This window comes from Dicentrarchus labrax, unplaced genomic scaffold (genome assembly GCF_905237075.1).
Source record: "Dicentrarchus labrax unplaced genomic scaffold, dlabrax2021, whole genome shotgun sequence".
NCBI classification, from domain to species: domain Eukaryota; kingdom Metazoa; phylum Chordata; class Actinopteri; family Moronidae; genus Dicentrarchus; species Dicentrarchus labrax.
In genome coordinates, this window is record NW_026136721.1 from 21781821 (window position 1) to 21806572 (window position 24752).

At 40.4% G+C, this 24752-nt stretch overlaps 1 protein-coding gene across 33 annotated transcripts in view; it reads right to left on the reverse strand.

Moving 5' to 3' along the window:
* ptprdb (protein tyrosine phosphatase receptor type Db) overlaps positions 1–24752 on the reverse strand; it is a 145344-nt gene that overhangs the window by 96466 nt on the left and 24126 nt on the right. For all 33 annotated transcript variants that reach the window (XM_051385252.1, XM_051385256.1, XM_051385239.1 and 30 more), the window contains exons 3-5: positions 23103–23128; positions 5404–5479; positions 4113–4158 (exon numbers count right to left, since the gene is read on the reverse strand). The gene's annotated coding sequence lies outside the window, so the exon portion shown is untranslated. The remainder of the gene's footprint in view (positions 1–4112; positions 4159–5403; positions 5480–23102; positions 23129–24752) is intronic.

Genomic DNA, 24752 nt, shown 5'->3' on the forward strand with positions numbered 1-24752 from the left:
TGAAATGGGTGCACTGATGATAGGAGAGAGGGCCGAGAGTAGCTGAGATGGAGAGAGGTGATTATGTCAGTGCAACTAAAGCATAAAGAGCAGAACAACAAATCAAAGATACATTCCCCCCATTTTTTTCTTTTTCTTTGTCATATCTTTATTACAATGCAGGGTTGAAAGTCTGGTTTCTCACTTTAATGATGGCTGGGTAGCTGTAAGTCTAGAATTAACAACAGAAAAGGGCATTATATGAGAAACATGGGTGAAATCCCCCTTTGAACTAAACCTATTTGTCTCAATTTTCTTTTGTTGCAGTTCTCTAAATATTCCTCCTACAGCATGCTATTTGCGGTGAAGAATGTTAATCCTATAATTAGTTTAAATTTGGCTGTTTTTTATTAACATAGAGCTGTGGACACGAGATAAAAAAGAAGGGGCACAAGTGACTAGAAGGATACAGCAGGAAAGCAGGGGGAAAAAATTCTCCTACACAAAATTGTGTTAATTTTGTCTTGAGAACTGCTTGATCATCGTACATCTTCAGGCCACCAAAATATTCAAATAAAGAAAAGAAAAAAACCAACCCAAAATACTATGGTTGAAAGACGCAATTCATGATGAAGGGTTGTACGAATACATTCCTTCATTTTAAGGGGTCACCAGCTAAGCAGTTTGTGAACCACTATAATAGAGTCTGCTTTCTTATGCCTTTACTTGAAAGTAGACAGTAGAGACAGACAGGAAATGAGGGGAAAGAGACATGCAACAGAGGTCCCCTGCCGGACTTCAAACAGGGACTTCAGAATTACACGGCCAGTGCCATAAACCCCCTTGGCCACAACAGCACCCTGTTGAGTCCATTCTTAGATTTGGTCATGCCAATAGAGCGTATTCACTGTAAAAGTATGAAAGGAGAAAGGAAGGTATGAGATTAAAGAAAGAAAGAAAGAAAGAAAGAAAGAAAGAAAGAAAGAAAGAAAGAGATCATGTAGAAAATGACAGGTTCTCCTAAGTGCTTAAGAATGGTGCTTGATGATGAATAGAGCGAGGAGTAAGAGGTTGATGAGTGGGACCCTCAGCAATGATAATCCCATTAGCACTGTACTGCACGTTAAGCTTTCCACTAATGACTGATGTGTGTGTGTATATGTGCATGTGTGTCACGTGTAAGCATGAACAGTGTGTGTGTGTGTCTGTGTGGGGCTGAGTCCTGCTCGGACCATCCTAATTATCAGATGTGACTCATGTGAGGGTAATTACAGCATCTGAGACAGTGGGAACAAGGCTACGAATGACCCAGAAATCTACAAGCTAATGAAGCGATAACACACACACACACACACACACACACACACACACTCTTACTCCCTATGTCTCACTCTCACCTCACACATAGAGACAGGGGCAGAGCGGGAGAAAGAAAGAGACCATCAAAAAGACTGAAAGGCGAACAATGTTTCCCTCAAACTGCATTAGAGAGAGTAGAGAGATTTGGGAGGAGCTGTCAAGAGACGCTCTGTCAGGCAGCTTCAAGCTCAACCCTCTTCCTAGTATGAACTAATCTGGCTGCCCTCTGTTCTCTGTCATATCTGGCCATGGCTCTACAGCACTGTGGTCCGCTTCCACCGGCACGGATTAAGCTCGGCTACCCGAGTCTAAATTCTCTATTGAAGAATCATCTAGGTGTAATCCCTGTGTGAAGCCAGCCCCGTACGGTACAGCACATTATATCTCTCACCATGACTATTACACAAAGCAGGCTGCCCATTCTAGCGATACAGGAGACTAGCATGAGGACGATGTGGCAGCGGAGCCTCAGAGTTGCTTTAAATTGTTACGCAAAACAAGATCGGTTCACTTAAGGTGGCCCCCTGGTGACACATCAACTAATTCTGACGGGATGTTTTTCACCTCAGTGATTAAAATATTAACATTTTAATGTACCTACCTTGTCACATATTTCTTTAATAATCCTGTCGTTTTCATATTTGCATTAACATTTAACATTAGCATTTTTTCATGCTTTTTTCTCTCTAATATTGAAACTGATGTTAGCAAAAGAAGAAGGAAGATGATTTTACTGAGCAAAAAATGTCCTAAAGTACAATATAAATATATTTTTTATTACATTCATATTTTAATATAAATAAAGTTTTGTCAGGTTTTAAAAGACCAATTACTTCCAAACCAATAGATGACAAAACATAGAACTATCTGCACATGGACTTGTCTCAGAAATATATATATATATATATATATATATATATATATATATATATATATATATATTAACATGTGTTTTTCTGTAGTAACTTCCGCCTTCAGAACAAAACCATTGATGAAGCATGCTGCAAAATCAAAATCCATCTAAAACTGGCACTGACACTGACCACCTGGTAACCACCACTGGTAATCACTTGCAATCATGTGCCTGGCTGCCAAAGCTCATCTCATTGGCAATGACAAAAGCTTTATTTTCTCTCTCTCATTTGGACTTGGTCTTGACCAAGTCCCTACTAACTAGTGCTGGTCCTGGACTTGTCTTGGACTCGACAAAGGTAGTCTTGACGACAGCACTGGTTACAGGTCTCGAGGCGGTAGACAGGTAGATGATTAGGCATGTATGGGGTTGTATCTGTGCTGATATAAACTAAATGGATTGGGCATGAGATCCACATACAATCCACGTTGAACATCATCATCTTCATGAGTGTCATGATAAAATTCTGTGTTTTCATCATCCGTTATATTCACTTAGTCAGAGTGGGTCGCCAACTTAGTGTTTATTGTCACAGCAATCCCTGGGCTAATGTTGTCTAACATAACACATATTCGTGTAGTTCCACAGCAGGTATACAGATTTTAAGTTTGGGAAAAAGAGAGCACAGAATAAGCACTCTGTAAAAACACTGTATTGACAGATTTCCTGAGTTGAGGTACTGGACAAAAAGTTGAACAACACAAACAAGCCCAAAGATTCATCCAAAGTTCTCAACCTTGGCTACATGCGGCGTGGCTTGTGACCCCTTAAAACAAAGATGCAAGTCATATCTCAGATGTACGCAGTAAGGTAAGTTTTCTTTTCTCAGTTTTTTTCATTTAACATTTTAGAAGTTTCAGGATGAAAAAACTAGTACTTCATAAAAGAAAAGCAAACCCTAGCAGGGGTCTTGACCCTGGGGCTGATAAGTACTTCTTTAGAACTGAGACAAAAAAAATTATCAGAAACCTGAGCTGGAGTCTTGTTCTTAAAGCTGCATGGTGCTTCACACACAATTTTACAGTGTTGGTCCTCACAAAGGCAGAGAGCATTTCTCTTGCTTGTACCAGTTTGCACAACAGCTCCATTGACGTGGCAATTTAAGTGATAAGTGATACGAAGTGCGACCCACTCATGGTGTCGGCCTGTTAGGCTGAGCAGGTTACCCTCAGCCCACGCTCCTGCCATCACAGGATCCCCGTCTCCGTCGCTCCTACGCAGACTGAACCTGTGTGTATGTGTGTGTGTGTGTCTGAGTGTGTACATGATTGACAGTGTGTTTGAGTGAATTATCTTGATCAAATTCCCAATTACACAGATGAGTGTCTCTTCAATGCTGTACTCTTTGTAGAAATACAAAAACAAACAGACATAAGCGTCACACAAAACACACCCACTCATGCACACGGAAACAGAAACACACACAAACACACACACACACACACACACACACACACACACACACACACACACACACACACACACACACACACAAGAGGCCAGAGGCACCAGGCACTTCATTTCCTATGCCACCCCCTCTCCTCATCCTCGGCACCCTCATATTCCTCTCTGGCCTCCCCAGCACTCAACCCACAGTCACTATAGCAACCTCACACAGAGCTACTGGCAGCCAGAGGGCTAATCATGTCGTTACAACATCTGTCAGAAAACAGAGACACACACCCTCAGACATTCATGTGACTGCACATAGCCCCAGCAGCACTTGGACCCAGGTGTCCATGCTTCCTCACACACAGATAGGAAATGATGCATCTGTACACACGCTCACAGGCATATGTTCATTGACACACACATACCCACACATGCTAAAATAAGGTCAAGTCTAAGACACGTTTCTTACCTTTGCTCATGGTTCATCCTGGAACATGAAGTTTTAAAAGTGGGAGCTGAAATAGAACGAGACAAGATTTTTCATGTGAGTTTGAGCCGTCACACTTGATCTATGAACAAAAAGCCACATTGATTGGTTTTCACACAGTTTTTTTCTTGGCCTGGAAGTATCATTTGCTTGAAAACTTGTCTTGGATGAGACAGAGAGATAAATGAAGGGAGGCCTATACAGGGATTTTCTGATAAACTGGGCCGATGGAGTCTGCTACAGAAACATGCCTGCTGGGTATGTTGCTCTGCTGCCACCTGTGGACCAGACCCGGTACTCCATCTACACAAAGTCTTAGGCCGCTGACCTTACAACTTCTACCCAAATCAAACTTAATAAACTGTAAAAAAAAAAAAAATAGAAAAAAGAAGGGGTATTTGAGTTGTGCAAACTAAGTTATTACTGCACTAGATAGTCTCAGACCCACAGTGTTCCACATGCTGTCTGATTCAAAATCAATCCCCTCGATAACATCTCACTTCCTTCAATGTACTCCCATTGAAACGCTCTGCTTGACTCAGTATACTCATCTAACAATACTTTCAAAGAGTTGATGAAATCTATTTATGTTTTTTGAAGTTTGCTGGGGCTTGCTTCCAAAATGAGTCATACACACACAAACTCATCTCAAACTCCAGCCAGCCTCAGAGAAGGAAAAGTGCCACTCAGAGCAACACACACAGCCTACGTGCAGCCTCTGCATCTTTCAACAAACCGAAGAGGGGTGAGCGAATGTTTTATATTTAGAATGGTGACGCTATGCGAACTTGAGCGCTAACATGAGAGGAAAGCTCAGCGATGCGTTGGAGAGCTGCATATTCAATAATGCATCAGAGGCAGCGTTTTAAAAACAGCTGGGGATCGCTGCTCTGTCTTATCTTGTCTGCCGGTCTGTCTCTTTGCATGTCTTTCCTACAGTCTGTCCACTGCGACGGCAGCAGATTTGCCACTCCTGCAGGGAGCTGATGTTTGGTTAAACTTTCATCCTGTCGACAGTGTCTTCACTCGCTCTTTCTGTCCCACAGGATGAATCTCTATGCTTCCTTTGCTCTCTTTCTCAAAAGCGAGATCCCACCCTTTCCCACTTTTTCTTCTCCCTCTCTGAGTCTTTCTCAGTGGGCATGGCACAGCCTTTTAGCAACATAAATCATACACAAATCGGGCCCAGAACAAATCTGCTTTTGACAATGAGGGAAGGAGGTTTATGTGTAAGCATGTCTGTTTGAAGGTCATCTTGATATTCAGTCCTTACCTGTCTCAGTACAGAGGTCCACTGTGCTGCTTCATCCTTGAGGAATGAAAGAGTAAGAAATCTCCCCAGAATTCTCCTGCAAGAGAGAAGAGATACAGAGAGAAACCAAAAGGGGGAAGGAGGGGGTGGGAGGAAAAGTAGGAAAGGGATTAGGAACAGAGCCTTAGCCTTTCAGAACTCAACACTCTTAAAGCCATCTCTGGCTTTCAACTGACTATCCTCGTGTTTGTATTGGTGTGTCTATGTCATCGTATTTAGATGGAAGCTTCCAGATTTAATGCTATGACATTAACACAATTAATGTGCAATAATTGTTCCATCAGGTCAAATGGACAGGCTCAACTCTTATACATGGGGGCTTTTAAGGCTTTTAAGGCTCCCATGCCAGCTACTTACAAGCTATACAGGCTGCGAGGGGATGAGGGGCTAAAAAGACAGAGTGGGAAAAGCATACAGCACCACAGTATGATAAGTACACACTCTGACAGATCAAAGGGGTTGTATTAGGACACATGTGCGAATACTGGCATAGAGGCATGTGAAATGTAAGCGAAGAGAGACCATACACCCGCTCACACAAACACACACACACACACACACACACACACACACACACACACACACATCAAGATGTTACTCTTCCATATTTTGCGACTGCAGTGACCCTATCCAGAATCCTTCTACCATCTATGGAGTGCAGCAGAGCACACCAACTCGTAGCAAAATAGAAATCACTTTGCTGGTGGAGTGAAATCAGGATGGGTCTCAAAGGATCATGGGCAGTTGCACAGTTATTTTTGTTATGAAATCCATCCTCTATTGAACTTTGAGGCCTTAGACAAATAACCTCCTGCACTAGCACCATGAATCAGCCACTGCAGTAGAGCCATTTTGAACTTTTTTATTGTAAATATCCAATCTGAGCAGATTTAACGTTATTCTGATTATTGTCCTCATTTAGAGACACACACTTTGCAACAGGCTGAGACAAATTTCCGGCATGGCAGGCGTGATATTTTACAGCAAGAATAACATGAGACTACAGCACATATACTGTTGACAATATTAAGATGGTTAGAGTGATTCTGTCTTGGCAACTGGAGCAAGGTGCCATAACAAATAGTCACCACCAGTCTGTGCTGTTACACCACTGCTGTGTTTGTGCTGCTGACCGACTTACTAAATAAGGGCAGAGACGATGATGGCAGCATACATTAACTGCAGGATTCGATGATGTAAAGATCGAGAGTGGTGTAACTGCAAATGAAAACTAGGACATATGTCATTATTGTTGCGTTTTGTGACCTCTAAACACTTGTGTTTTCAGGTCATAATGGTTACATCTCACATGATGTAATCATAAACCATTTGAAGGATCTGTGCTCTGATTATCTGTCTCTGACACAAGATAGATTTTAATCCTGCATATATGTGCACTGTGACAAACGTATGTGCCATTGGTGTGAAAACTAGTTCACACTTTATTTTCAGTAAAAGACACATTCCTCCCTGTTTTCCAATACTCTTGCAACATGTTTCTTCTGTAACGATCTGACAATGGCTGGTGAAATCAGTTGGGTGGAGGATTATTATAAGCATCAGTTACCCTCTATTGTGGGCACCAGTTTTTCTCTCCATCGTGTTGTTTTCCTGTTGGTGTTTCAGTGCTCCCTGGTTGGAAACCACCTTGTTAGTGAGAATGTGCTTCACCTGTGCTGGCCCAGCAGAAGTAATTAAAGCCTCAGCGAGCCTTGTGCGGGAGAGGAAGAGTTTGGAAACTAGATCATTTGGAAAGCTCATGTTGGCGAAAGCAATTTCAGTTTACAGGTCTTGCACAATGAGCTAGGACAAGTTATGTGTATCTTGTTTTCGGTGGACACCACAATACTGTAGTTTTCTCCCAGATTTTTCTTTGATAAAGAGGCACCCATGGTGAAAGTCTTTCTGCAAACCCTTTTAGTTGCTTTGCATCTCTGTAAGGACTCCCGTGGGAACCCTTCAGAGCAGCCTTTGATGGCTGAAGTGACTATTCAGTGAGAGTTGAAATTTTGATAGTACGGTAATTTGAAGGGAATACTACTTTTGTTTCTACACCTGGACATCACCTTAAAGGTTTCTGCTGGTGGCGGAAATGATTCACGAGCAAAGCTGCATATTATTTAGGTCACTAAAGTGCTTTCACATACCCTTTTCACTCCATGAACCAAACTATTTCTGCACTGACCCGCACAGCAATGGCCCAGATAATTTTTTGATGTCTAACCCTAACCAGGGCAGCTCAGTGGAACTCGGTTTACTTTGGTTTGGCTTCACTCAGCATGTGTGAAACACTCGTCTTAGGCTTCTGTCAACTGGACTCAACATCAAGGCAAGTGTGTAAGCAGGGTATGCAGAGTGGGCATCAGAGCCCGTATCAGATGGCCATCTCTTAAGCCCTACTTGTATGTAGTGCCACAATTCGGCCATGCATAACACTGACATGGTTACCTACAAATGTTATCTCTAGACACAACCATCCTCAAGCTGCTCTTTTTACAGTGGAAGTGTGAGATGTTTTAATTGGGGTAGGGACACATGGCAGTGTACACAGGAGTCGTCTCATGGGCTACTCCTATAAAGAAAATATAATTTAATTACTTACTTCTTTTATACTTTTTATATGTATTTATGTTAGATATTATTTTCTCTCTTTTTTTTTTTTTTTTTTTGCACATTTGAGCCCATACGCAGCCCACTGGTATAAGGGTAGCATGGGATCTTTAAAGGTGCCATTTGTAAAAATTTGAAGTATTTTATGTATTATTATTGAATGTATGAATTGCTTTTTGTTGCCAATTTGTTGGGTTGTAACATAACTTACAAAATGAAACCTTTCTCGTTGCCTTTAAAGTCCTGTAGTCTGGTTTCTATGTAGAGGATTCTGAACGCAATGTTAATGCATGCTCCTGAGGGCCTGCAAACGACTGACACCCACCACAACGGAAAGTCCAAAGACGAACCTAACATTTCTGCAAAGCATGTGAAATATTATGGGACTGTGGTTTTGGTTGGCTAGCCTTAGCTGGCTTGCTAACCAAACGAATTGCTTCATCCAGATTCCCGGGCCATGGTTGCTAAATTGAATGGCTTGCTGTTTGCAGGTTACTTTGATACTTTCATGAGTGTCAGCCATAGTCAATGAACAATGGCATCATCCGTTGGCCCAACCCTAGTTTCAAGATCATACGCTTATCAGAAGTGTAATTTTATAGAGAAAATATATTTCAGCAGCAAATTCAACTTTGTAAACATGTTTACTCTTTCGAGGTGTGTATGCAACACAGATCAAAGTTTGCCCAGAATGTTAAGGAGGTTATTGCAGGTCAAGTTGGCAACAGGGACCCTCAGAGCGGCATGACACAGTTTTGAGTAAACAACTTGAACTTGTTTACAACTTGTGTATGTTTGTGTGTCTGGCGTTTGAGAGTTTTCACAAAGGAATATGCATCTAATCTGCCCCTGCAAGCATGATTAGGCATTTTGAGATGATACATGATGCACCAATGCCTGTGTATCAAAAGTGACCTGCTGCTCTCGAACCTCTCGAAACAAAATAAGTCCTAAAGTGGAATGAGGATTATTGAACAGCAGTTATGGTCTCTGTGTACTCATCCAACAACCTGTACATAAGACAGAAATATAGCAGGGATACAGAGAAGAGGCACACACACGATAGAAATTCAAGTCACACTTTAATCCTAAACTACATAAAAAATTAGCTCCTCTTAAAATCTAAAGTAGGATAAGTATAGCTAAATCTGGCATTTTAAGTCGAGTCAGATTACAATGCTCCAGTGTGCCTTCATGTCTTGATTTAACATACCAAATGCAACAGAATTTCTTGGGAGTTGAACCAAAGAGTTGGTTTTAAATCTTATGCCATTCTTGAACAGACATCTATCCAGAAAAATATTCAATATTATATTCGTCCTTTCACTTCGTCTTGACTGTACTGTAGGGTAAATTAGGGTTAAGAGGTTGGAATTAAGAGTTTCTTGTTGGCACAAGGCTTTTAACAGTATAAGGCTTTTAAACTGTGAATTAAAATATAGCACATTTCACAATACAGAATTTAAAGCAGCACTACACAACACATTATATTAACAATGTAAAAACTGTGACAGTTTAAGGTGTCGCTTGTGACAAACCCACAGAGAAACACCAAACTGCTGTTCCCCTCAGCTCTACGTACCATGGTATGGTATGCTATGCTCATTGTTTTGGTTTTAACACCTGCAACTTAACTGATTTGGTTCAGCCAAAAAACACTCTTGACTTCATCAACTTTGTTTCCGACAGCAGCTGTTTTCAGGAAAAGACTATATAAACCCATGGCACAACGTTAGCAGCTGGTGAACACAGCGTGGAGACCAAAACACAGCTAAATGGAGAGTCAACACCGAACATGACTAGGAACATGACTCCAAATGAATGAATGCTAAGCTCTCTGCTAGATGGTTAAAAACAGGGTTCGAGTTACGTGGGAGCCAGTGGGAGCTGAGCTCACATAAGAGGGGGTCTGAGCTCCCCGAAAGCAGTAAAATCATATATCTGTGGGGGTCGCGAATCCATTATCAACAACCATTATTTCTATCATGCAGAATTGCGTCCCCTTGAGTAATTGGTCTCAGTTGATATTTTTCAGGCTAATGAATCTTTATAGCAATATCAAAGGGCTTTTTGCAGGTTGTTGCACTCTACTTGTTGCAAGTTGTGCAGTTGTGTGTGTTGGACCGTGTAATGAACAATGAAGTTGCTCTCTCTCTCTCTCTCTTTCAAGGAAAGTTCACCCATTTTAACAGGCTATTATTTATTTATTTATCTCCCTAATGTTGCTTAATTTAGACACTGATTCGACTCGGGACTCAAACCCTGGGTTAATGGGCAACTGTTTGCTAACATGTTCACCATATCAACTGCGTTAAGTTTTTGTTTGAATTACTAAGAAAGAGAGAATTGTAAAAATATATAGATTGAATATATACATTGTTTAATATGTGGGAAGTTCAGCGTCCCCAGATGACACAGTAGAGCTTAGGCCTATTTGTGCCTGCCCAAGTTAACCCCTGCCAATTATGCAACTAGATGACATCTTTTTGTTAGAACCTCCAGATGCCTATAACCTTCCTTTGTCCAACTCTGCACCCCCAGTTTGTTACCCAGGTGTTTAAAATCTGTAATTGCTCAGTCCAAGAAGAGATAACCCTGATGATATTGCTTCGATTATTTTCTCAGATGTGACAAAGTTTTTACCCTGCATTGCAGTTTCAGGCTAAGTAGTATTTAGTAATAAACTGATTTGTGTGTAAAATTCTTGGAATGCCCCTTGACTTTTAAGGGCTTTAAGTAAATCACATTGATAACTGTACATTATTATACACGTAATTTTCCATTCCCTTCTACTTCTTAAGAAGCTAAACCCCTTGAAACTGCTGGTACTTCTCCACAACAGTACAGAGAAAGGGGCTGAAATTTAAGAAAGCTCTTCTGTTCATGCCCACTGGTAGGAAGAAAATCTACATCAGAAAGTGGCTGTAAGCAATCTACAACAGCAAATTCCATGTAATGGCAGTGTAATGACGCAGCTTACACAAAGGGCACAAACATCCCCGCTGTGAAACGGTGTCACGTCTTTGTGAAATAATCCTATATTTTATAATTCTATTTAACACCACAATGACGAGAAAATCACAATGACTATTCTCCGGAGCAGCAGATGCTATTGTGTGCTTGGGGTGGCCCTGCAGTTATGGATATATGGTGACAATTCTGAATTATCATTTGGTAGGTGCAACAAATTACTCAGTGGTGTCCTACTTTTAAAGACATATTAGACGCTACTGTGCTCGGGGCCAAGAGAATGAATGACTGAGAGAGCGAATTAAGTGAAAGAAAGTGTCTACAACACAGAGGGGAAACAAGAAAAATGAACCAGTGTTATGGGGTGAAGAAGAGAGAAGGAGATAAGGAGAATTATAGCAAATGAGATATAAAAGACAGGAAATGCTTCTAAAGTGGAGATACTCTGACAGAGTTTTGCCCTGTTCCATCTGCTCAGCTATCATCTTTGAACGGCAAAATTACACAGTACATCTAATTCCCTTGCACAGTTAACATCATATTGTCTCAGCGCTATCATCCTAATTATTTCACTGGCAAAGACAATGCGTGCAGCTTTTCTCACTAAGAACCTGCAAAGTTCTGGATAAGTAACACCTGACATTTTTCTCTCCGAGACGGAGTGTTAATTTAGGCAGAATAAATAGGAAAAGGTGGCAGAATGTCACTGAGGTGGCGGTGGGTGAGACCAGCACGACCTGACACCTGCTTATTTCTTGCTTTTGACGAGGTCACAAATGTTAGGCCGATATTGGAATCCCACGAGTGCAGAATGGGAATGCTGGAGCAGAATTAGAATGGCCACAGAGCGACTGCAACGGGTTTCCTAATGAAGCCTCTCAGTCCCTCTGCCAAAGTGACCCATTTTCTCTCTCTCTTTTTCTCCCTCCTCTTGCTGATACAGCTGCCCCAAATTCTTCACAGGGAAGAATATGCATAAATTTAATTAAAATGGCTAAAATTATTGGAATAGATTCTTATATCCCCTTTCTCCAAACCATTAGTCCTTGGGTTTGCATGGACTCCATCGGGTGAGGAGTCTGACGGGGTCAGTCTTCATTCTCGGGAGAAAATGTCACCATGGAGATGGTAAATTACAATAACACAAATGAACTTTCACTTTAAAGGACAAGACGGGATTGAAAAGATGTTTTAACTGCATGTGTGTGTGTGTGTGTGTATTTATGTGTGTGGTATCAAGACAATTAGATTTTTTTTGTACCAATCCTCTCTGAGTTTTTAACTAAAATTATTTCCTGGTGGCTTTTCTGCAAAACTGTAAAACAATTAGTTCAACTCTCTTTTCCCCATTTCACTTTAAGTGCTGTTTGAAATTGTTTTAAAACGCTCACCAGACTTAATTTATTTGATTGTTATGACACAATGGCACTGTTTCAGTTCAAATTAAAAGGATTTGGGAGGGTTTATGAAGCAAGAGTGTGGGGACTGGTCCAAATTGCAAACCCTTGCAAGATAGCAGGGGATTTTGTTAAATATCTTGCAATTACAAAATTCCCTGGGGCGACTGATTATACAGCACTCAGACACCCAGTATAAGTGTACAAGATTGTTAGCTGAACAGGGGATCTGCTTCCATGTTTGAAGTGTTTCCAGAGGTGCTTCGGAATATAAGCAATCTTGGACTTAAGTCAACTCATGACTGGCAGTAATATGAGAGGTTGAAGTGGCCCTCTGTAGGGTGCCCTTAACTGAACAAAGCAAGATGCAGGAACTGTTTCAAAAAATGTTTTTGCCCCTGCCCCTCAGGCAATCAAAGTTCACCACTGAAACGAAAGTAAAAAGTAACGATTCGTTATTCCCAATATTTCAAGGTGGAGGGGCTGGAACTGTTTGGGGGCAGATGGCATCAAAGACCACGTTCACACTGCAAGTCTTAATGCTCAATTCAGATTTTTTGCTCAGATCCAATTTTTGGCTGTTCACATTACCTTTTAAAATGTGGCTTATATGAGATTCCAGTGTGAACTGTTTGCGGTTTCGAACTGACCCGCATGCGCAAAAGAACAATAACAATAACATCAGACGCAGCACGCTGTTGCACTAAAGTTAGGGAGGTTATGGAGAAAGTCAGCATTTTCGCTTTTATTTCAAAATGTTTGTGTAATGGCAGCCGTAACATTAATGAGCAGGTGCTGAGGAGGAGAAGAATGAAGAGAAAGAGAGCCAAATTGGCTATTTTGGCCTTTTGTGGGGTTATGGCTGCAAATTACTTATTATTAACTTATTATTAACTCACCGGCGCATAATTGTGACAAATGTCGATGTAGATTGACGTAAAGTCGCATCAAATCGCCTTTGTCGTTTACACTGCGGCAGCATTGAAAAAAATCAGACCTGGGTCTGATTCAGGACCACATATGGAAGTGGTCTAAATCTGATTTGAAAAAATCCGATCTGGGCAAGATTTTAGTGTTCACACTAAATCAGATTTTGGCCACTTTTGCCTGTAGTCTGAACGTGGTCTTACAAGAGTCAACTAGTTTCATGTTGTGTGTTCTGTCTTGCTGACAATAACCAGTGGTAAACCTACATTTAAGAATCACCTGGTTTTGCTCTGAGCTGGAGGCTAACATTTAGCTAGCTCTTGATGCTCAGTAAATGCATACAAAAGTTACAAACACTTACAAGTTAAATGCAGAGACTCTGATGGCTTTGGAATTGTTTAAAGGCACCTTTGAAGGATCTGGGCTGAGTAATGAAAGTAATTTAACGAAACAGTTATGCGGTTGAGTATAAAGCAAAGTAATGTGATTACTTTTTTGTTTGTAATATGTGCAGTGAGGTTCACACTGCAGGCATCCCTGCAAGTATCCTAAATCTGTCTTTTTTTGCTCATATGTGACTCCGATCAGTTTTCTTCATAATGGTTAGGACAGCACAATGGAATCTGATCGTCTCAATTCTGATTTGAACCACATTCATATATGTGGTCCTAAATAAGATACAGGTTGTTTTTTACACTGCAACCTCAGTGTGAAGAATCATAATAAATTCATGTGACTTTTATGTCCAGGCCCTAGGACTCACCTCAGACCTTAAATCAGAGGTCTCTGCCACATACTCTAGGCACACGCCCAATAATCACATATAGGCTCACAAACAATACAATATAAAAGCAGCACACATAATTATTAAATGGACATGATACGAGAATACATTTTGTATTATTGGATGTAATAACCACACTAAAAATATAGCAGGGGCACAAGCTAAAGTTACAGTAACAGAAGTATACTCATTTGTCACCCAGGGAGAATGTACCAGACTTTCTTATTTGTCCCCTTTTGTAAATCTGGCAAATACCTGAATCCCAACTTCTGCTCTCTGTTTTTCCTTCACTTTTCCTAGGGGTATACTTGCGGTTTGGAGGCGCACAACCATCATATCATACTTACAAACCATCGTATCGTACAGCTACACGGATTTGACAGTTGCTGCATCTAGTGTTGAGTCTTCAAGCTCAAAGTTTAGTTCACACAGACTAAAATACGTTTAAAAAGAGCTTATATATATATATATATACACAGCAATATTGTGAGTTTGACTTGGGTGGAGGAACTTTGCGGCTCTTGGCTCGTGGTATTGTCTTAATTTCCACTGTTTTGTTTTCCTCTCTCTTAAGCTGGAAGCCAATGTAACAGCTCCGCCGGAAAATTCAAATGAAACCGAAGTTCTGCCTGGCATCGTTCCTTGTGCTTCCTTTATAAATCTGTTTGGGGAAAGTGAAGAAGCTACACTTGGGTGTCCTTGAGCAAGGCCCGTTACTCCAACCACTGTGCTTTTACTGGGCAGCTTCCAGGTATGAATGTGTAACAGTGTGATTGTGATCAGGATGTTCCATCCTCTCAGTGAACCTTCCCTGAATAAAACATTTCTGTATCAGGGTATAAAGGTACATTCTTGTCACTAGGGTTACATAAATGTTCTTTTAGAAGTTCAGAAAAGAAGGTATAAAAATGTACCATGTTTAAAGGTACCATGCTTGCACCCTGCTAAGATATAGCTGGTGCAACAAAGCATGTGTACCGTTGGCGTAGTATGTTTACCATTGTCACTTCCGGTTGTCTCGTGATTCGCTAGTCAAGGGCTAGCACTCCACCAATCAGATTGGTCATTGAGGCCGACAGCCACTGGACGATTCTACATGTCGAATTGGCCAGAATGAATGCCGACGCCGACTGACGACGGCACGGGACACACCGAACTGACTCGAGTCACCGACCTCGCCAGACTGTCCGACGACGTCCGATGGCCGATAATCGGGTTGGTGTGTCCGGGCCTTTACACCTCATAAGTATTTGGAGTGATAAAGCAAAGCAAAACTTGAGGGGTTGTATCTTAACCCATCTGTGCTGTATCCACACACACACACACACACACACACACACACACACACCTGTGTACAGAAGAAAAAAGTCCATAATAAAAGATTTTGGCTCTCATTCTCCTCATCTCCGTCCTTGTTATCGGCTCTCATATTCACTGGCCCCCAGTGCACATCAACTATAAACGCTGACTTCACTGGCTTCCATGATTACTTCTGTGCAACAACATGGTGTGTGTGTGTGTGTGTGTGTGTGATGTCTTTGTTATTGTTTTCTTGCACATGCTGGTTAGTTCAGGACCGTGACCTGTTGGAATCTTATATTGGCCACATTTAAAACAGTCAAACAAAACAAAAAAACAGTAAGGCTAGCAGTGGGAATGGAGCAGGCTCTCAAAAAGCAGAATAGCTCGAAAAACATTTTTTTCATTTGTTTCCAAGATAATTATACAATCTGACACTTTGTTGTAAGCTGTTGGTTTTTCTGCACTGATGGTATCCTCTCCTCACATCAGGAAGGAAGAGCAGATTTCTCCTGTCATCGCTCCTGCGGCTGTATGTACGTGCATTTATGTGTGTGTGCGCACACGTGTGTTTGTTTCTTCCCAAGCATCTGCTGTCATAGTGTTGGTGAAAAACGAGGTGCATATAAGTCATCCAGTGAGAGGTAGTCACTAATAGGATAGAGGCTGCTCCACAGGAATGAGCTATGGCCTTATTACCCGCCTCACTTCCTTGCAGCCGGTGTCCTCCCGTAAAAAGCACAACAACACTGTTCCTGTCCTCTCCCCTACACATACTCCATCCATCCATCCATCCATCTATCCTTGTGCTCCCTCCTTTTTCTCACTTACCCCCCGCCATTTCTTGGGACTTTTTCCCCTTCTCCTCCCCCCAAGCCTCTTAGCTGCGCCCCCCACCCCACACACACACACACACACACTCACACTCACTCTCTTTTCTCTTTACCTCACCACACCACCCGTCGCCTCCCCTTCCTTCTTTCTTTGGCACTTCCTGCACCTGATTTCTACCCTGCATTAAAATAGCCTCTTCCGCACCTCTTCCCTCCGCATAGCTCCTACCTGATTTACTCAGATCTCTGCTTTCCCCATATCTTCCCCCTCCGTCCTCTCCTCTCCAATCCTACCTTAACCTGACCCGCCCCCCTCCTTTCCTTTAATTTCCTTTCCTTTCCTCTCCATACTCTTCTAAACTTTCATCATATGCCTCTACGCTTGATCTATTAATCCCTCTCTCTTCTCACTCAGTCTTCCTTATCCCCTTGGCTCCTTTCCTCCCTTGCTCCCTCCCTTCTGCTCACCCTATTTTTCCACCTCTCCCAGCCTCAACACCTCCTGCTGAAGCTGTCTAGACTGGCAATGAAATGAGGATGGAGAGAGGAAAGAGAAGGATGAGGGTGAATGTGTGCAAAAATAGGGGGATGAGAAGAAAAAGAAAGAGAAGAAGACTGGGAGTAAAAGGAGAAGATGGGACGAGGAGAGAGATTAAGAAGAAGAGAATATTGTAAAAGGGTTCATGACCTCGAGTGGAGTTGTCCATTTTTAGAAGAAAAGAAATTCCACTACCATTTTGTGGTCCCTTTTCAGTTGTCAGCTTAATATTTGTTGCTCTCAGTTGTTTGGCATCTTCCAGAGAACACAACAGCAATCATTTTCTGTGGTTCACTGCTTCACACCCACTGAACACCTCTGTCCACTCATCTGTCATTTCATTTTTGAATTGCACCCCATTTTCAAGAGATGTGGTAAACCTGCCCAATTCACACATTGTATCAAAGTGAAGAAACGTGATCCAAGAGGGACTTCATCCGTTTCTTCATGATGAACAACTTCATGAATGAATTTTGTGGCATCAGTCCTGTCACATTGTGATTATGGGTGGTGTGAGAGGAGGAGGGAGGCAGGAGGAAGTGAGTAGAGGGAAAACAAATGAAGGCCTCAATCGAGTGATGAGGGAAATGAGGACAAACAGATGCTAGATTACACCTTTATATGACAGATACCAGCACACACAGTTTTGTTTGATGGTTTCCGTGTTTGTGTGGTTCAGAGCGTATGTGTGTGTGTGCTTGACAGGAGGAGGTGTCCTATCTGTCTGTAACAGGATGTGATAATTAACCTTTCTCCTGCTGAGCGGAGTTATTAAAGCTAAGGCTTTAAACAGGTTTTTGTCACGAACACGTTACACAACTTAAGTTGTTTAGAGCTGTTGTACACACACAGTGACATTGTTCACTGAACCAGTTCATGCAGGGGTCATTCTGTTTAATCCATGTCTATCTATATTTAACTATGTAACTGACAAGCCATGAATGATTAATTAATTGATTTAGCCCACAAAAACAGTTTAGTCAGGTGACATCCAGAATCATCGCTCGGCTAATTTTTACCTATCATCTGGAGCAATGTAATTGACCTAACTAGACTGACTGACTGGCGGCAAAATTTTCACACCATAAACACACATGAATGCACATAGAAGCATGATTGTTGTTCAAAATGGAGTGGAGGAATACTTCAAGTAAACATAGCAACAATATACAATTAATCAATCCATCATAAGTAAAAATCATCCGTTCCAATGTTACTTAAAGCAGCTACAAGGCACTTTCATTTCTTGTGTTGATTTTGGGGGCCCCTGTGGAAAAAAGTGGTATTGTTTCCACCCCCTTGTTTCATTGATTTCAATGGGAAATCAGACCAAATCTGACATAATGATAATGTTAATCCAATGTTCTCGCTGATGGCCATGTTAATTTATGTAGGTCACATAGAGGCATCAGTATTAAATCTTCAGCTTCGTAACCAGTTAAAAACTTATTTTAGTCATTTAAGTAAAAGAACGGAATAGTAGCAACAAAATGCAAAAAAGTCAGAATGCAAAGCAGAATGTAATCCTTATCATTATTTTTGCTGCAGTTGTTAAATGTTCCAGTTGGTTAGGTGGAGCTAATTGTAACTGCTTTATATACCAGGTCGTTTATTCTACAAGACAGGTTGTCAAACTGTCAGGCACGCCTCCCCGGTGTTAGCAGTGGCTGTCACACGCAGCTCATGGAGGCAGTTAAGGTATCTTAAATAATATGAATATCTGTATCTGCCTGTTCAAGGTACAAGTGCTTGAATACATTCATTTAGTTACCTTCCACCACTGCTTACAAAGATGCAATTGCACAGAAAAAGAAACAAAACTCAGACTCTCAAGTGAGGGCCAATGTGGCAGATGGGGCAGCAGTAGAGTAACATATGACTTTGTGCCCCTGAGTGAGTCTCCAGTAGCAGCGGTCTGGCCAAACCTTAGCCACTAATGAGGCTCTACACACAGTCCCAACAGAGCCCACTCCAAACACTGGGAACCAGATACACACAAACAGACTCTAAGATGTAGGCACATGCCCTCATGCGCACGCACACAGAAATTTTAAAATCTGACGCACAACCTTGGGCACCAAAGCAAACAAATACTAAAGGGCACACTAACATGGCATCTGTGTTTGGTAAAAACCTTGTAGCTACAATTATGGGGCTTTTCATCTCTTAACTTCTTTGGAGGATTGGCATCCCTCCTCAGTTCTGAGGAAGGTGGACAGAATCCAGCAATAATTACAGCATCACAGCATTTTCTCAATATTGATATGTGGCACTATTTCATACTCAAATGCACTGTAAAAAGTTTTACAACTTCTTTGAGCCAAATGTTGTTGTTTGTTCTATAGCAAAATTCTTGTTTGGTTGATTTAAATATGTGTGAAATTGTATGTGATTACAGCTTCTTTTTATGTTTTATTTATGTGATCATAGCATATTTTATTTGATTACAGCATCTTTTATTACTAATGCAGAAAAACGAGACATCCCTGTAATTGGCTTGTTTGAGATGAGCTAGTCTGACGCAGACCTGTGCAATTTCAATTGCTGTTAGTGCTCTGAATGCTTGACTGTGTGAGACTTGGAAATCTCGCGAGACAAAGACACGTGCAGTTTCTCTTCACCGCTGAAGAAGTGAAATGCTTGATGGGAAACGACTTGCCAATAGATCGACCTGAGTGCTCATTGGGAGTTTTTAACCCGTGCTATTGATGAAACTGTCTAACTGGCTGCTTAAAGTTTTACACCACCCCTCAGAATTAAATGAAGACACTTCAATTATAATTTTTCATCAGTATTCCCAGTATTTATCTGCATGAACTTCAGCAGTAACAAATTCATTTCATGAGCACATTTCTGACATTACATGACACATTTGTGCATTCTCCATAAATCCAAACTGGTCAAAACCACTGACCAAAATTGTTAGTGGTTATGCCTTTTACATGCGGTATTCAACCCCACTGAATTGATTTGTTTTAAAGTAAACAGACACAGTCACATTCATTTGTAGTGGGGTGTTATTTCTAGCAATTCCCATATTGGCCTGTAAGATTCAACAAAGTCATTATAATCAATCATTACAATTGGTCTGGGAATTGTAATGGCTGCAACTGCAGCATATAATTACATATATCTATGTTGTTGACATCATATAACCTAGAAAGTACCTGCAAAGAATTCTGTTTGGCACCAATAGGAACAATCGCCTCCATCTAACAACACAGCAGGTCAATATTTATTTCAAGCAGGGAAGGCAGACACCCGGGAGCAAATTATTTGCATAAGTATATTGTTCGGCATTTGCTGTTGTTGTTATGCTTTTATTTATTTATTGTATCAATGCACTTCTGTCTTGTTTGTTTTCTATATCTGTATTTAAATAGCTCTTAACTTATTAGAAAAGAACCTTATGGTGTCAGATGTTTCTTGTAAGTGATCTGTAAAGGGACGTAATCAATGAGGAAATGGTATCATACCAATCAAATCTATACCAATATTGACCAATCATATCCATCTACAATAATAGTGGGATTTCTATTACATCCACTTTATGAGCAAAGAAGAACATTAATGCTACTGCCGGCGTTTTACGCCAAGTCAAGCCAACGCTGAGCTTTTCGACTTGAGGCACGTTTTTTGATACCTCCTCCTACTGCATCGGTTACTCTCATTTATTTTCAAGGCATGCCGCTACTCATCTGTAATACATAGATGCAGTATATAGTTGCTTTCAGCCTTTCATTCTTAGTGTCTTTGGGTCTGGGAATCTCCAAAGTCAGAAATAGTGGAGAAGGTGTTTTCACTTATTCTGGCCGATCAGACCTCCTCTGAGTTTGAAGATGGGCAGAGCTATGTTGGGGATTATGTGAGGTCGTGAAAACTACATGTACTAATAAGAATAAGAAACATGTAAATTATCCCACCCTTGCAGCTGCAGCAAAGCTAACAGTGTGACGGAAGTTTCAATCAAGCACAGTGTGTTTTCCTACGTCCACTCAGTCCACAGAAGCAGTCTGATCAGGCACATTAAGTGAAAACATCTGACACCAACTGACAACATGTAGTAAAAGCTTTTAGACAACCCAACAATATAACTGAATCATTAATACAAAATATTGTCAGTTAAATCAGTATTTCTCAAATGGGGGTACGTGTACACCTAGGTGTACTTTGGAATATACTGGTGGGGGTACATGACATTTTTTTTACTTGTTAATTTAAAAAATATCAATAATGCATGATTCCTAAAATAATTATAGTATAAATTCAATAAACCACATTTAATATTCCATATTTTCAATGCAATTGCTAACTGCCATACACTTTCAACTATAGTAAATCCTCACAAAGCACAAGCCCATGTTTCTCACTAAAGTGTAAGTACAACTTATTAAAAAGACCCAGTTCAATGCAACTACAATGCCGTCTCAGTTGTACTGCATGATGAAAGTTGCATTTGTTTACATGAATGTAGTCATGGATTCTAAACATTTGAAATGCAGCAATTTAGTATTTTTCTTAATAGTGTTTTTTCTCTTTATAGAAATTTTTTCAACCAGAAATTTAAAAAAATGTTCAAAGAGGTGCATCAATGAAAAAACACTGAGTTAAATAATTAAAATGGAGGAGGAAATAAAGTTTATTCTTGTCATAAAAAAAGATTACAAAACTTTTTTTCCCTTCACCTCCAAAATAAACCTTTTTACCAATTGGAGATTAAAGAAAAAACTTTGTATTTAAAGGTCCAGTGTGTAACATTAAGGATGTATTGGCAGAAATGGAATATTATATATTAACTGAAAATAAGCCTTTTTATATCTAAACAGAGCTATGTTTCAACAGTAGCCCAGAAGGGACAAATGAAAGACTGGCTCCAGATGGTGTTCGCATTTTTTGTGCATTTCGCAGCCACCATAGTTTCTCCTTTGCACTTGGAAAGGGAGGATGAAGCAAGGGAGTTGCAATCTGCAACTACGCAGTTAGATACCACTAAATTCCACACCCTGGACCTTTTAGTTGAATTATTTAACTTATTTTGAAACATTTCATCAGTTTTTGGGCTCCATGTATAATGGATGTGTATAGGCTTTCAAATAAAAAATGTGGTAATGTAACATAATTTCTTTTATTAGAAATTCTATTAACAAAAGTCTGTATTACAATATTACATTTTTCTTTATTTAGTAAAACTATAATCATATGAAGAGAACATGAACAGTAATCTTGAATTACAGTTTAGCTATATTTAAAGAAAATTATACAAATTAGGGGGTATAGATATATTCATACGGAGCCCCTAAAGGGACATGGGGAAAAATATAATAATAAATGAAACGTTTCTAGTGCGCACTAGATACTATCTTGTGAGCACTAGATACTATCTAGTACTATCTAGTGCGCACTAGAAACGTTTCTTTTTTTTTTTTTTTCATGTCCCTTTAGGGGCTCCGTATATTCAGCACTGAGCTCTAACATGAAATCATTTATAATCAAAAGACATGGGCAGATATAAGATTTTCAACTGATATAGAAAAAACAAAAACACAGCCTGCACACCACATGCTTTACCCATGCTCACACTGTACACTGGGTTGCAGATATCACACACACATCCTGTGTGCCTAACCACAAGGTCAGGCCCAGTTGTATGGCACTGGAGCACATTTAATTTTCTTTTGAAAGTATTGTGAGTCTGCTGATATTATTACAGAGCTTCCCAGCCTGAAAGTAATAAGTTTGAGATATACTAAAGCTGAAACCAGTAATCCATAAATAAACAATAACAGTGGCCTTGCTTTTTAAAACTATAAGGTAGGTTGTTTTTTTTTGCACACAGACCCGGTTATGACTAACTGCTTGTGACAGGAAGATACAGTTGCAAGACACCGTGGAAGAGAATTTACCGGGTATTATTACTCTTTGTGTGTACTGGGTAGAATTATTACACATTATGATATATCTTATTGATTTAAACTATTTACTAACTAATGGAATGATGTAAATGTATTACAATTGCCTATATAAAGTGCCCTACTGGCCACTGATTCAGTTCTGTGCATTTCTGATCATGGCTTTACCAGGGGAGTGCAGTGGGAGTGTTACCCAGTATGTCTCTTTGTTATCTTAACACAATGCTATTGTGTTTCAGTGAGCAAGATCCTGAGCCAAATAAATTTTGAGGACGCAGATTGTTTCGTGATACACACACTGTGCCAAGTGCTGATGGCATGCTGTGTTTTATGGGTTGAAAATCAGAGGAAGAAAGTACAAGAGAAGAAAAACACAAAATGAGACTCTCTTACCTTAAGAAGCACTTCAACACGTCAAACTGCAAAGAGAAGGAGCAAAAAAAGGGGAGAGGGGAGAGAGGGAGGAACAAGAGGGAAAGAGAGAAGAAAGGTTGAAATTAGATTACCATAGGGTGCAGTTGCAGAGCAACTTTCCAAGACACTTCACAGGAGATTGTGTGAGGTAGAACTAGACAGATTTTAAAGTGCTTTAGTCGATCTACAGTGTAAAGTGAGACAGGTTCTGCTGCACTGAATACCATTTGACAGTCGCATCATTAAAATAAATCATAAAAGAGGCTGTCCTTAAATTGGCGTTTGAGGGGGCTGTTTAGGAGAAAACTTTAAATAAACAGAAAGAAAAAAATCTAGAAATAGCCCTCATGGATTTGCTGAATCTCTGAAACTTGTATAATATTTATTCACCTTCTCCCTTTCCTCTGCAGCTCCGGACTTCACCAGACCCTAGTATAGCAGAGCAGAAAAGTGGGGAGCTAATACTGGTTTCTTGGGTGTTGTTCATCTCCGTCTTCCCTTGCCAACCACTGACCTACTGTACTTCACACTGCTACACTCTCCTGGCTGCAATGCATGTGGCCTTGGAAAGAGACGATGCAAACAACTTTAAGCTGCCAGTATACTCCGTCAGAACTGCTTGTCGGATGGTTCACTAGCTTTGGAAACCCCCACATCTTTCCAACGTTGGATCTGGGGGACTAGGGACTGTCTGACCATCTCTGTAACTTTCCAAGTCTGACAAGCCAACAGACACACTCTGTCTGAAGACTATGATTTGGTAAAGTGCAATTATTTTGACAGATATCGTGATTGCAATATGATTCAGAATTAGCAGGAATGATCATTTTTGCAATACAATTTTCATTTTCACAGAAATAAACTGGAGAGATTTGTTGGGGTCTGTACCAAACACGATTTAGAGAACAAGATTTGTAGGTCAGGACACCTCTGCAGCACTACAGTACTTAGCATTATAATGCTGTTTTGTCACACATTTTACCTTTCTAAGCCACAATTGGCCAGCTGTGTGGAGGTTAGAAAAGAGCCAGGCTTTGAACTTCTCTTTCGAGCTCTCTATATGCAACTATTTCTGTCACTTTTTGACAGAAATGAATGCAGCACTATGAATGTCTTTCAGTAGAGACGGTCTGAAAATGTGTACAGTTGTCCCCATTAAATTATATCACTTTAGACAGGGGAGGTCCATAATGGCAGGCTTTTCATGCCGCCTTCCAGTGTGGTGGTTCAACTATTAACACATTTGATTTCTGATGTGGTCAGACAACGTCCTGCAAACTAGTTTTGATCATGCATCCCCCGACCCTTTACACATTACAAATGAATCCAAGTGCTTCCTAATTAAAAAAAATTAAAAAAAATAACAAGTTGATGTTACCTTAAATGTTTTCAGACATATTGTAAAGGTTGAACTCACTTGAATAACAATGTGTTCTTGTGACACAAATTAGCTGCAGCTCTCTCTACTTGGTTTCTGAAAAGGTCACCAAAATAGAATGAGGGTACCATTTTGTTATTTTACTCAAAGAAAACTTGAACATATAAAAAGTTGTATTAAAGACTCAAAACTGTAGCTCATTAGGAGCACATGATGGTACATTGCAGTACCATCATGTTCTGCAATGTAGT